We start from the raw sequence: 13660 nt of genomic DNA, 5'->3' as shown, positions 1-13660 counted from the left end.
ATAAACCTTCGACTATGCATGGATCAGCTTTCTGCTAAAGAATGGTAGCTCTGCTTAACTCACTGTGTCTGGCTGTGAAGATGATTTATATGGAGATGAAGAGTGTGAGAGAGATGGCAAACGCCATTCTGCTGCACACTTATCCAGGGTTGCCTGTATTCATCTGTCTGCTAGATAACTGGAAAACTTTCCCTTGCTGCAGGTGTTGGTGTTGAAGTTCTTGCTACAAGTGGAAAAGTGCATGGCCACACTATTTGGACTTTCCTTGCCTATTTCAGCAACCTCTGAAGCTCTAGATCAATATGAGAATCAAGCTTGATGGAAATTGTAGACTAGCATAAACACTTACCTAGTCTTGTTGCTTGGAGTTCTGATTTCTCTCCAGTAATCACAGCGGAGTCTATTCTCCAGCTTCTTGTTTACTTGAAGAAACTACGCTGGTATTTTTAAGTAGCTCAAGGTAAAATATCATATGTACTGTTCATCTGGAGAGCCAGTGAGTGTAGACACACAGACTTTACAGCAGTACTCTGAGAAGCTGACTCTCAAGCAAGGCATCTTTGTATAGTGTTCTTGAAAAGAGTTCAGTTCAATATGAATAAATACCTTCAAGTTACATAGTAATAAGAAAACTTAATCAGCAAGGAAGGGTAGTTATACCTGAACTGCAAGATAAGTACCAGGTAGAACAGGGACTACAGCAGTGAAATGGTGCTAATGGAATAACTATCTTGATTTCCCATCTCATTGCTTTTCCTGTGTTCCTGCAGAACACTGTATATAGAGTACTTGACCAAACCTTCCTTTCTGTAGGTAAAACGATGTGTGCTCAGTGCTGTGTAACTGGATGGTAACTGGCTGGGGTATAGTTCTCCTATTTCTGCAGTAAGCAGAGGGCAGCTGCTTACACCTTAAAGACTTCTACAAGTGTTTACACGCTTAAAAGTTGATGGTAGTAGAAAATAGTAATTTCAGTGGGTTTAATTCACTTTGTGGATTGAATAGTCTGTGGACCACAAAAGGTAATTAAGTGAAGACCAAAGACTTTGTCAGCAGGCTTCAATTCACTATATAAATTCATACCTTCCATAGGAAGGAAAAAAGATATATTGAAAGCCCCGACTTTAGGTTCGTTCTTTCTTGAAATCTAAGTGGGAGCTAAAACAGAGATTGACCAAGTATGCACTGGATTATTTTTGGTAGTAGTTTAATAGATAATAAAAGTGTGTGTATACACCAAGAGAGAGCATGTACATAAAACAATATGTTTGTAAATAGATACTTACTGCACAGGAATTCTCAGATCAATGAAAGAACCTGAATGGTAAAGAAAGCTGTTGGTAGAACTTATGCAAACAACTAGTGACTAAAGCAAGCTCTTCACTTCTGTTAGCAGTATTTTTCTCTTTAATTAGAAAATTATTCTCTTATCAGGAATGATCTCTTACAGAATTGAGCATACTGAAGCATGATAAGGTGTCCCTATCCAAGTTAAAAGCATCTTTTGACTTTGGAAGAGTTCAGATCGAACATGTATTAAAACTCAGGTGGGGTTTTTGGTGTGGAGTTTTTTTTTTGTTTGTTTGTTGGAGCTTTTTGTCTAGAAACCTTTCCAGCTAAGAAAAGAAATTACAAACTCATGGTTCAGATGTGATCATTCACATAGTTTTAAGTTTGGCTTTGGGCTTCCTGCTGAGTTTATCCAGGTCCTGATTTTAGTCTAACCTAACTGGATGGCAAATACCTATTCCACATACAGATACAGTTCTACCATTCTGAGAGTTTCATGATTTTAGCTGATGCAGGCTTTTTGCTTTCCTCAAAACAGAGTGAAGTTCTGTGATACAGGCTGTCTGTACACCAGACTTATTGAGATGTGGCCCATCAAGTGGCTTTTTTTTCTTCCAGTTAATTTCTGTTTAATACTTTTTTGTTGGTGGTCTGCAAGGAGCGTCTGGGAATTACATCATAGCGTTGCATCTCAGTCTAGCTGCATATTTAAGGTTGCTCTTAAGATGAGTGATTTGTGTCTCTCAAAGACTTCAGTGTGGTTCATAGCATCATGAAAGTTGGTAGGTAATCAGCAACATTTTGTAGATCGAACATAATTCTCTTTATGCTCTCTGGTTTTTATTGGCAGTGATAAATAACATAAGTCATCCTTATGCATTTAAGTCAAAATAAATAGTGAAGATTTCTTGAAAAAAATAAAACTAAGAAACCCTTCACTTACATGGTATTTAACTAAAGAAACTTACTTGTGAACTTGCAATTTTAGAAGTTTGTTACTTAGTCTGTGACTTGGCAGTTCATATTCAAGTGCTTGCCTGCCTTCAGCTTGTTTTAAAACAAACCAACGACCAAATAAAAACCAGACAGTCCGCTGTCATCTCAGATACTTTTCAAAGGCTGTGCAGAACGTAATCTTTTTTTTTAGTATGTTGAATTTAATTTTGCATAACTTGGTACTCTCCTGCTGTTCTTGATAAAGAACATTATTAACTTAACTTACACCTAATGAATGCACTTAAAATCTGTGATGATAAACTACCCGCTCTTGGATCCATTATTATCCTAGACCTTACACAGGAGTCTGAATGCTCAGCCAGTTCTTTTACAATGTGACTTGTTTAGCTTTCCATTTTAGGATTTGTATTTCTAGTGCCTAGTTCCTCAATGTGTAATCCTTTCAGGGGCACCTTATTTTAAGGGATAAGCTAGTGAAACTAAACTTGAGAACTAATGGCTCTGTGTCAGGAAACTTGCTTTAAGCTTGTCATCTCCCCAGAACATTCCCCTTTTTCATTTTTAGGGGGAGTAGTTTGGAAAAAAAAAAAAAGAAATTCATGTTTGTTTTAACCTGTTACCTCTTCTCATTCACTGCGCTATGGTGCTTTCTTTCAAAGGAGTCTGCAAATAAACACTGTATTCAGGCATGCATTTGTTGTGAGTATCTAGGGACTATCCAGAGACAGTATTTATAAAAAAGAACAGAAAAATTCCTTCAGTGTGTCAAACTTCCATATCAAATCAGATTTGACGTGAGCTACTGTACAAATGCAACTGTCAAGGGCTGGAGGTAAGAAGTTTCTTAAGTATATACCCTGAAAGGTACTCTTTCTAGAATTTACACCTCAGTTTGTCAATATGCATGAAACTATAATTTTCCTTTAGAAATTCCATCCTGGGAACTGCTACTCATTTTCAGTGTATACTTCCTTGCTACTGAAAGTTGTTAGTGACAGCTGACTTTGTAATCATTGCTGTGGTTTGTTTGCAGGGTAGAGAAATAGTCTCACTCGAGCAGTACTGAAATCATCATTAGTGCTTTATCCATCATGTTTGTTTCTGTTTTCCTTAGCCTTATGATGGTCCAGTGTTTAGTACAGTCTTTTGTATTACTGTCTTTGTTTATTTTGGTGGCTTTTTGTTTCGTCTTTTTGGGTGTTCATTTTTTCCTTTTCTGTTAAATAAAGTGAATGCAATATAAGGTTTCTTACTCAGCACCTTTAAACATATAATGCTGTTTTCATATTACTTTTTTTAAAAATAAGTAATATATGTAATTTGCTTGGAGCTGGAGGAGGGAAGAAGGCTTATGTGACACATAGAAGGACAACTCAGAAAAGCAGTAATTTCCTTTTCAGTAATGGAGTTAAGTGTGCAAGAGAAAGTAAATGGTCTTTAATGGTTAATCATGGTAAACATTGTTTTACTGCATCTATTATATTAACACCACTTCTGTTTTGTAGCCCTTTTGTTTTCATCTACACTTCTTGTTCTAGTCTTTGTGGTGTTCATCATTTCTGTAGGCATTTTGCTGCTTCGAATCCATTAATCTTGGAAGGAGGTAAGGAAAAAAAAACAAGTTGGACCACCAAGTGAAATTGGTTAGAAGACATCAGCACTACAAGACCAGAGCAAAGACATGATGTGACACAGTAAAACAGGGTGAATTTGACGAACACAGGTTTATGGCAAACTCTCAGTTAACTGAGAAAGAATTCTTATATGTTGGCTATTTAGCTGATTATATTAGATAAGTGTGGCTTTTCTTCAGAGGAGTTGAATGAAGAAAAGCAGATTCCAGCTCTGGAGTATCCTGTAGAGAGACCTTCTTGACTAAGTTAGGAAAGAGTGGGGGACACACACAGAGAAACGTCCTCATTTATGCTAACTGGCTGAAAATAGTGGAGGTTTTTTTTACTTTCCAGTTTTAATCAGGCTTTTTTTGGAAGAAAGAGATGGATACAGTTGCACAGAGCACAGACAAAAAAAGGCTGGTTAAGTTGTACTAAAACCATCTCTCTCTGTCCTAAATGCCTCCAGCAGCATGGTAAGATATCCACTTTTGTGTTTTGCTGAACTGTTTCTAATAGGAGCATCTTAAGCAAAGACCCTGGCCTATACAAGAAGAGGAATTGTCAAGAAATAACACACTGTGCATCTCCTTTTCTGCAAGGGGGACTCTGAAGAGAGGGAACTGGAAGCGCTATTCCTGAGACAGTATTTGTGTAACAGCATTAGACGGCAGGAGACAGCTGATTGTGACAATACTCCAGTCCATCATTGAGGAAACTTGAAATGTTCTTGTATCCTACCCCTAGAGATATGATACCAGAATCTTAGTAATTAGTAATACCAATTCAGGTGATTAATTTTCTGGAGGTCAGTGATGCTGCTTTGCACTAATGGGCATTACTTGGACCCTATTTAGACTACATCAGCTGACACTTAAGGCTTTTTGGCTAGAAAATAAATTGCTTACAGACTGTGACTCAAAAAATGCAGGTGTAAAATTAGGAATTCCATAGGTGAAAGAGCACAAGAAAGCAAGCAAGGGTGTTAGAACGACCTCACAGCTCTTATCTCCTTGAATTTATATTTTAACATCTATATTTCAGAGCTTAGGTTCTGTTTCTTTAATGCAAGTAAGCTTCCTCGCTATCAGAGAGAGAGTTTTTGTCTTTAATGCAGCAATGATTTTAAAAATCAAATTTTATTACAGTGTGAAAAACCCTCACTTATCATTTGGTTTGCAGTGGTACCTTCCATTGCTATTTACAGAAAATATACGTTTTCTTATTTTGCATCTTCTTTCCTTTTCAAGGAAGATAAATCATTTCTGGAATTCTGCTGAAAGAAGTTGTTAAAATAAGAGATTACTTGTCTTCGAGCTCTGAAAAAGCTTTTGGACCTCTCTCAAGGCTATTATGATTATTTTTGCCTTGGTATAGCTGGCTGCTAGGATGTCCACTTTAGCAGATAAGAAAATTTCAACTGAGTTACTACAAATGTGGTGAAACTTCTGGATTGTGTCTGTCTTTTCCTGTGAACTTCAAAAACTCAAACGGTTGCATTTCAAAAACTGGTGAACAGGCTCTCTAAATTTGCGATGACGCTGGTAGATGTCCAGACATCCAACTCCTAGTGTGTTGGGAGTTCTGCATGCTCTTACTCCTTTTCTTAGTCACATCCACAGTGCCATACTTCATGGGAAAAGGGAGAAAGTATTACACCATGTAGTAGTTTAAAGACTTGGAAACGGACTTACAGTGTGTCACGATGCAATGTGTATGCATGTACTAAAACTGAAAAATACCAAAGACCCCTTTTTCATTTGAAATATGTTTAGTTTTTTTTTCTAATTCTGTATTGATTTCCAGTTTCAGGACAGCAGTCTCAAGAAATATTGTCCATTCACTCTGGCTTGTTTTTCCCCCTCTTCATAGGCACTTGTGAATGTTTATGAAAACAGAGACTGGTTTAAAATGCTTTATGTGTTTTCTCTATTGATGGTACTGACACCATAGGGGAAATTGAAGAGGGCAGCAAAAAAAGTGAACATATTGGTGAGGACTGAGTGTGTTTTCAAGGTGTGGTAGCTCATACTGTTTCCAGCGGTGTTTGAATTGTGTGAAAATTTCTGTAATTCAGAGCAAAGGTAGGAGTAGTTAAGGAGAAATTTGTAGTTCTGCGTATTTTGGTTCTGCATTCTCCCTGTACTGTGAAGAAATGACAGATGTAAATGCTCTTGAACGTGTGTGTGTGTAAATGTGTGTACCTTTTCTTAAATAATTCTGTCTTTACTCTTGTATGCTAGGTTTAGCATCTAGCATACTAGGATTTAATTTGAATTACTGCTCATGTAGAAGACGGTCATAGTTAATTCTTGCAAAAGGAATCACAAATCTGTGTTCATTTTTAATAGCCAAGGCTTGCTTAATATGTCTGGGTTAAGGAGAAAGGAAAGCTACTCTCCTTTGTTTTTTTTATCATATAGTGCAGTGGTTTCCAAAGTTCTTGTTTGTGCACTCCTATCAATATTTAAGCACACATCTTTAATGTATGTATAGTTCATTTATAAGTTATATACATGCAGTAACACCTGTACTAGTACATACATTATAAAACATACACAAGAAATAGAAGACTTAGAAGTATGAGGTAAAGATTAAATGATATTTGAAAATGTTGGGGTTTAATTGGTAAAAAAAACCTTTTAGCAGTCACTGAAAAAATTATGCAGATTATTCTTGGTTATTAAAATCTTGGTTTAACATTTTGTGCGACATTGGTTTGAAGGTATGGTTCTCCATTAAGTTTATTTTTGTACCTTGTTGTAATGACTGACACAGCTGAAGAAGATAGCTAGCAAAGATAAATGGCTTCAGGTGGAAGAAGTGCATTGTTGACTGAACTTATTAAATCACAGTACTTTTTTTTTCAATCATATCAAATAGTTATGTAAAGGTTTTTCTTAAATTCTGTCTAAAAAATTTCTACCTACCCTGTTAATCAGTTCTTGCATATTTAATCTGAAGAGATTGCAAAACTTAGTGTTTTTAACAGATGGGTTCAAAACTCATTGAAAATTTTCGGAAGATTTTCAAACAGATTAGAAATTTCTGTCTGTACAAGTACAATAGCTTTTATAGGTGACGTGCTTTGGTTTTGGTAATAAGATGACATAATGATGGAAATCTTTCCAAACATCTGTTTTCAAAATGCTATCTCTATAGCATTAGTTTCTTTTGAAAAGCAGTTGCTTTTTCGTTGTTGAAATGTCATCTTCACCTGGAAGGAGTACGAAAAGTTTATTTTTTTCAAAAATGTCCACTGTGTAGCCTTCTACTGGTAACAGATGGGTTCCACAGAAGCAGTCACTATATTTGAAACACTTCTTTTTAAAACTAACAACAACCCTAGAGCCCACCAAAAACTAATATTCACGGTCAACAGTACTTCTAAGCAGTTGAACCTCTCATGGTATAAAACTTTTTTATGGTCACTCTATCTCATTACAAAGTATTTTAAGTACTTTACTGTTTAGTAGTCTTGTTTTCATAAAAGTAAGAACATCATTGACATCTTGTTCTCCTCTGACTCCAGATTCTTTGCTGCAATAAATTGCCTCTGGTTGATGCAGGAGATGAATTTCATTTGTGCTGCAGTATCTATCACCCCTACTAGAGTATAGTTTTTATTCCAATAACCACATCATTGCTGGTTACATTTTCACATGTTTTCCATAAAACTTTTTTTTTTTAATTAAATAGTTTACTGTTCATAACATAGCTTCTCTAATACGTTTCCTTCAGTGACTCGTGAAGAGTAGTTTTTTGTGTATTTCATTATTGAAAGAGAAAGTAGCAAATACCAGAATTTGGGATGTGATAGAAGCATCTATACTTTCATCCAGCTATAGAGCAAACTTCCTACAGTGGATGATTTCTTCTAATAGTTGTTTCTTCAGATCTTCACCACTGTTTTCTGTGTGTCTTTCAACACCATTTGCTGACAAAGAAATGCACTTCAGTTTGTCACTGTAGTTTTCTGTGCATTGTTTTAGCCATTGTTACAGTAGCAAAAAGTAAATTCTCTGATGGCATGTGGCATTTTTTTCTTTTTAGCCTAGGTAAAATAACCTCAAAATTGAGGCTGCTACACGTTTATCATTAAATGAAATTTTGTAAAGTGCAGTATTGAATATCACATGACTTGAAACCTTCCTGGGAAAAATGAATGTTTGTCTTTATGTTCTGGATGGTTAGTTTTCATATGTCTCGCTGATTGTGGTGGCTTCATGCTACCATTGGCCAGTGTCTCAAGGCTGGTCAGTACACATCTAGAGTGAGAGGAAGTCTTAACAATGGTGGATGTAAATACCTATTTCAGACAGGCTTGATAATTCAGACGTTTTTAATCCAATTCTTTCTCTTTCATGTCAGATGCCATTAGATTGTCACTGTTTTTTATCTTGTAGTGTGGCTGATGAAGAGCTTGTACAGGAGGAGGAGAAGTACCAGCTCTGCCATTTTCTTTTTCACTTCCAATCACAGTGTTAGTGTTACCTTCCACTACTTCTTTACAGGGCTGTTTTTAAACCAGTTCTCCATTTTGTAAAGGTTCGTTTCATTAAAACTAAGTAATACTATCCATAAATCCCCCTAATCAGGCAGACGCAGTCTGTAGTCCGTCTCATTGCACAGAAAAGGAATGGAGTGATTGCGCTACTGTCACCACTCTGAGTTGTGGAACACAGACTTCACCTGGGACCCCACAGCTGCCATATGTGACACAGGCCCCTCAAACATGTGGACTGAGTGAGCTTACTAGTGTCAAACCATACATTAAATGTTTGTGAAGCTGAATTTGTGGGTGTTTGGGGTGGGATGTTGTTGTTTGTTTTTTTATTTATTTATTTCCTGGATTGTTACTTTGTTGTGCCTGTGGGTTTGGGTGGATTTTTTTGACTTGGCTTGTTTTTTTTAGATAAAAATAAATCTAAATAGAAGTTCCAGTATGTTCTTCAAATACCCCCATGGGTTGTCTTGAACACCTTCTGGTTGTGTGCACCCCTCTTTGAAGACTGCATTCATGTTCCAGTGGTTTGTCTTGTCAGAGAGGTGCAGTGAGGCTGGGAGAAGGGGAAGCTGTTTCTCTTTCATGAACACCTTAGGGTAAATACTGTAGCTAAAAGATTGGTTCCTTAGAGGAAAAGGTAAAGCCTTTAGGTAAATCCTGGTCTTCCTTACATCAGCTAACAGAAGAATGGATTGTCTTCCTCACTAAGGAGGCTGGCTTTCAGAGATAGTTTCGCAGTGAAGTCCTGAGGCAGGGTCACTGGGCTCTCCTCTTGTGATAATGGAACGCAATGACTCATTGTTAAGTTTGGTGTAGATCAGCACTACATATGAAACAAAAATAAAAAGTACAAAGTTCTGGTGATGTTACATCTGCAGAGGCAAAGTGCTAGTAATGGTTGTCTCTGTATGTTGAGTTGCTGTGATATAGTAAACTGCTAGTATCTGTTCTGAATAGAAGTTGAAATGGCAAAGTGTTGCTGTAGTGGGTGTTCAGTAGGACTTTATTTTCAGTGCCTTGTTTCTTCATTATGGACACAACTTAAGAGACCTGGCTAGAAAATGCCACAGATATATTTTGCTTTTCAATTTGTTATGAGGGGAAAGGTAGCTGTTTATTCTCTTTGTGTAACTCATCTTCTTTGTCTCAGACAAGCCTCTGCATGTTCTGGTGGATTTCTTGATTTTTAGAAAAAGCTAGATAGGTCTGTATTTTTACTTTATTGCTGCTGCTTTCTTACAAGTATTTTGTAAAAAACGAATAAGATGGTCCTTTATATCAGAAGTTGATCACTGGTGTGGTCGGATGTTGGTCTAAAAGTGCTTTACGTGACATATGTATAGAAGCAAGAAAAAATCCAGTTGGTAATCAAGTCTGTTCTTTCTGCCTTGTAGATACAGAGGTAATTAAGAAGTAACTCTTAGGCTGAAGAATTCTATTCAGTTTCTGTTTCAATAGATAGCTACTCTTGTTAGACAGTAGAGGGTTGGGAGTTTTTTTTGTTGTGTTGATACAAAAAGGTTTCCTTTAAACTGCTATGTTACACAAAATAATTATCATTAGAATGCTAGACGAATTTATTTTTTTTAAGTAGAAAAAGCAAGAGGACAGTCTGCACTCAGAAGTGTATAATATTTTAATCTTGGCATAAACGTGTTCTCTTTAGGATCTTTGCAGTGACTTAAGTGATAAGAAGAAAAATACTAATTTTCTCTCTAATAATGGAAATGTTTTATACGCTGAAAACTGAGCACTTGAACTCTGTAGCTCTTAGTGTAGGGTGTGTTTTTTGCCTTAGGCTCTGCATCACTATTACTTTTCATTCAGAGCCTTCAAATTTCACTAGAGGAGAGTCTTTTGATGTGTGGACTGTTGCAGCTTTTGGGGATTTGTAGGTATTACATGTCATGCACTGCTGCTTGGTACTGTCTTAACGATCTCCCATTTGCCTTTATTGCATGTGGTCATGCAAAGTTTACTTATTTATTACTTCACTTACTACATTCTTTGCAAACAGGAGCTTTAGGTTCCTGAGTTACAGTGCTGTCTTTGTAGAGTTGTAGAGTGACTCCAAGTCAGTGTTCTACTGAAGCCCAGGTTGAAACACTGTATGAAAGGACAAGATAAAATAAATATTCCATTTCTAATCCTCAGAGCTTGTCAGTTACTTTTCCTGTGGCCAGTGATCCATGAAGTTCTTCACATTTCAGTAGAAATGAAGCTATATTTGTTAATCTTACCTGATTTTTTTTATATGTGCTATAGGTCTCTGAAGATGTCAGGGAATATGTGGTGCACATGGGGAAGTGTACAGGCAGAATCTCATAGTTTCATACATCTGCATTACTTTGGATGATTATGATTAAAGTAGGCTCTGATCAGCATAGACTAGCCTTGAGTGTTGTAACTCCTGTAGTGCTTTCTAAGAGTTAATTTCAGACTCTCTTTTATGCATTTATACTGCTATAGCATTCTAAGTTTTGATAAATATTTGAGCAAGTCCTTACTGTTTCCCTAGTTTTAAAATTACATGCTGCTACTTGGTTTGTCTTTTCACCTTTCCTTGTGCTGATCTGATGCTGACTAAGGCCTTTGAATTTCATACTACTATTTATTTTTTTTTTGTACCAATTAGCTGTTAGTCTCTGGTAGACATCCTGCATTGTCCTTTATATATGGTGTCACTAGGGAAGCTCTAAACGAGCTGTGGTGAATGTTGCTATTTGTTCTTCGTTCCTGTTTCTTGTAATTTCATTACTTCCTCTCCTCATCCCTTTTACTTCTACCTGCAGGTTTGTTTTGAAGTCTTGCATTTATTAGTAACGTGCTTGAATTAAGATTTTTGCTCTCATTAGATATTACTGTGGTCCAGTTGAGTTTTATGAGTCTGCTCTTATCCAAATGAGGCCAGTCTATTGTGAGCAATCCCAGGGATTATGGAATTGCTTTTACTTTGCTGGTCCTTCTCATAAGCCTAATGGGAATTCGTTACCAGAATCCCAGCTTTGTTGAGAGCTAGCTAGCTGGCAAGATAAGGAGTCTGTGTTTTTTTTCTGAATATTATGTAATCCACATCCCTTGGTATTATTTGACAGTGACCTTAGATGATAGCTCATCTCTTTGTAAATAATAAGATTGAGCACTAGCTGGGTTTTTTGCATCCAACTCTACAGCAAATAGCATTATCCACTAGACTTTTATTTTCATTACCTCAGATCCTTTGGTTTTGAAATTACCACTCCATTCTTCCTGTGAAGAACAACAAGACAACGTTTCTCATCAACTGTCTGTCCCTGGAGATGTTCAAGAGCAGTCTGGATCTGGGTGATCTGGTTTAGAGGTTGCAGTCACAGTGCTGGGTGGACAGTCAGTCTGGATGATCTTAAAGGTCTCTTCTAACCTTGATAATTCTATGATTCTATCCAGTCAGTGTAATTTTTGCTTACTTATCTAAATAATTGACTGGAAAATTTATTTTTTTCTTTCTGTCCTTGTTCTCCCTCCATCATTGTCTCCTGTTCACGTGATTCTCATAATGTTAGCAAGTTGACCAAGATGGCTTATTCCAGTGTTAGTTTCCCCTTGCTACCTTAGAAAACAGGCACCTTGTTTTGGTTGCCTGTGGCTCTTTGTGTAATTGAACATACAGTTAGCACTGTATTGATGTGTGTGAAGTATTTTACTACTCTATGGAAAACTATCTTAATTACTATCCATATGGCGTAGTGTTTTGCACGTTATTATTGTCCTCTTTGAGCAAGTCTTGTCCTACATGGAGGTATTTAATTCCTTTTCCCCTCCTACAAGGTTATGAAGCATTTACACATTTTTGGTGACTTTTTATCACCTTAACTTTGTCTGGTATTTACTTTTGTCTCTTCATGCTGAGTTTTTTTTTTCTATTTCTCTTCACATATAGTTAGTGCTGCCTTCTGTAGTCCCACTGACATTTATAGCACTTTGTTTTGCTGAGAAATGCAATTGTTTTATAATGGTGTGATTTACCCAGCATTTAAGGTCAGGCAACATTTCTGTACAAAAACACTATTAACAATGAAAATCTCTTTGGAAGATCATCATCAAGTACCATTAATTTCTGGCACAGTTTAACCTCTGGTCATGTTCTGTAGTGGATGACCTGCTTTATTGGCAGGTGAGGTTGGTGTTACAGCACCATGCCTGAAGTAAGCCTTTGATGAAAGAAATGGAAATTTGGGAGCAGCCTTTTTGCTTCCCAGTTTTCCTCTCAGCAGGTGCAAGGAAGCCCAGCAGCACACATCTCCCCCTCCAGAGCAAGGAGGTTTCACCACGGTCTGCCTGTTTGCCTCTCTTTCTTTCGTCATTGCCAATTGCAGATGGCTGATGGAGGTGCAGCCTGCAGGGGTCTGTTTATGAATAGCTTCATTTCTTCTGCACTGGCACAGTTTTGTTGATGCCAGCAAAAGCAGAAAGGAGTGGGTTTGCTTTGTTTTGTAGCTTTAAAATGTTGTCAGTTAAGTGTGTTCTAGGGCAGATGATCAGTCTGCTCTTTCCCCTGCCCCACCTCCAGCTGACTGTACTGTCAGGCAGATGAATTGTGCTGGCAGAGATTGGCTGGGCTTTGATACCACTTTTTAACATGTTTGATTCTGCTTCATGTTTACTCTGGTTTGTAAGCGTTTGTGGTCAATGTGTACAGAATTTAAAGTTGTTTTGCTATGTGATGTTTCTTTTGTCACTTTATCTTTGAAATATGGTACTATTAATTTACTGACAAATCTTACTAAAGTTTTAACTCAGCTACTCTTTGAAGTTGTTCTAGAAAAACAAATGTAAAGTTTTTGAATGGTCATAAAATATTTATTGGTCATTCTGAGTATGTTAAATCTGGTGTAAAAGGAATATACAGGTGAAATAATCTGGCAGCTCAAGTGTATGCCAAGGAGAGTCCCTTGGCACAAGTCATACCACACATGACAAATTTGGAATTGTCTGCATGGGAAAATTGTCTTCTTATTTTAATAGAAAAACATGGTCTGTGTAGCTTTTTGTTTTCTCTTTTAAGCAGTACTGCTGATCTATAAAGATTGAAAACAGTCTTTAGTTGGACAGGTCTTTATGAAATAGACTTAACTGTTAAAATCGGGTTTGATGGAACTAAGCAAGGATTTTGGAGGGGGTGAAGGTGGACAGTTTGTGTGGCTAAAAAACATTTTTATCATATTTTATTTCCCTCGCTTGACTCTGCCATATTAATTTGAATGTTTTTGCATTATCTTTTCCTTTTTTGGCTTCACAGAGAGTATCTGATTAC

General features: G+C 36.9%; 1 protein-coding gene across 2 annotated transcripts in view; it reads left to right on the top strand.

Annotated features, from left to right (window-relative positions):
- CHD1 (chromodomain helicase DNA binding protein 1) overlaps positions 1 to 13660 on the top strand; it is a 56712-nt gene that overhangs the window by 4726 nt on the left and 38326 nt on the right. The gene's annotated exons all lie outside the window — the stretch shown is intronic.

Source organism: Myiozetetes cayanensis, unplaced genomic scaffold, assembly GCF_022539395.1.
Source record: "Myiozetetes cayanensis isolate MyiCay16 unplaced genomic scaffold, myiCay2020 scf4, whole genome shotgun sequence".
In the NCBI taxonomy this organism is placed as follows: Eukaryota; Metazoa; Chordata; class Aves; order Passeriformes; family Tyrannidae; genus Myiozetetes; species Myiozetetes cayanensis.
This window is presented reverse-complemented; position numbering and strand designations above follow the sequence as displayed.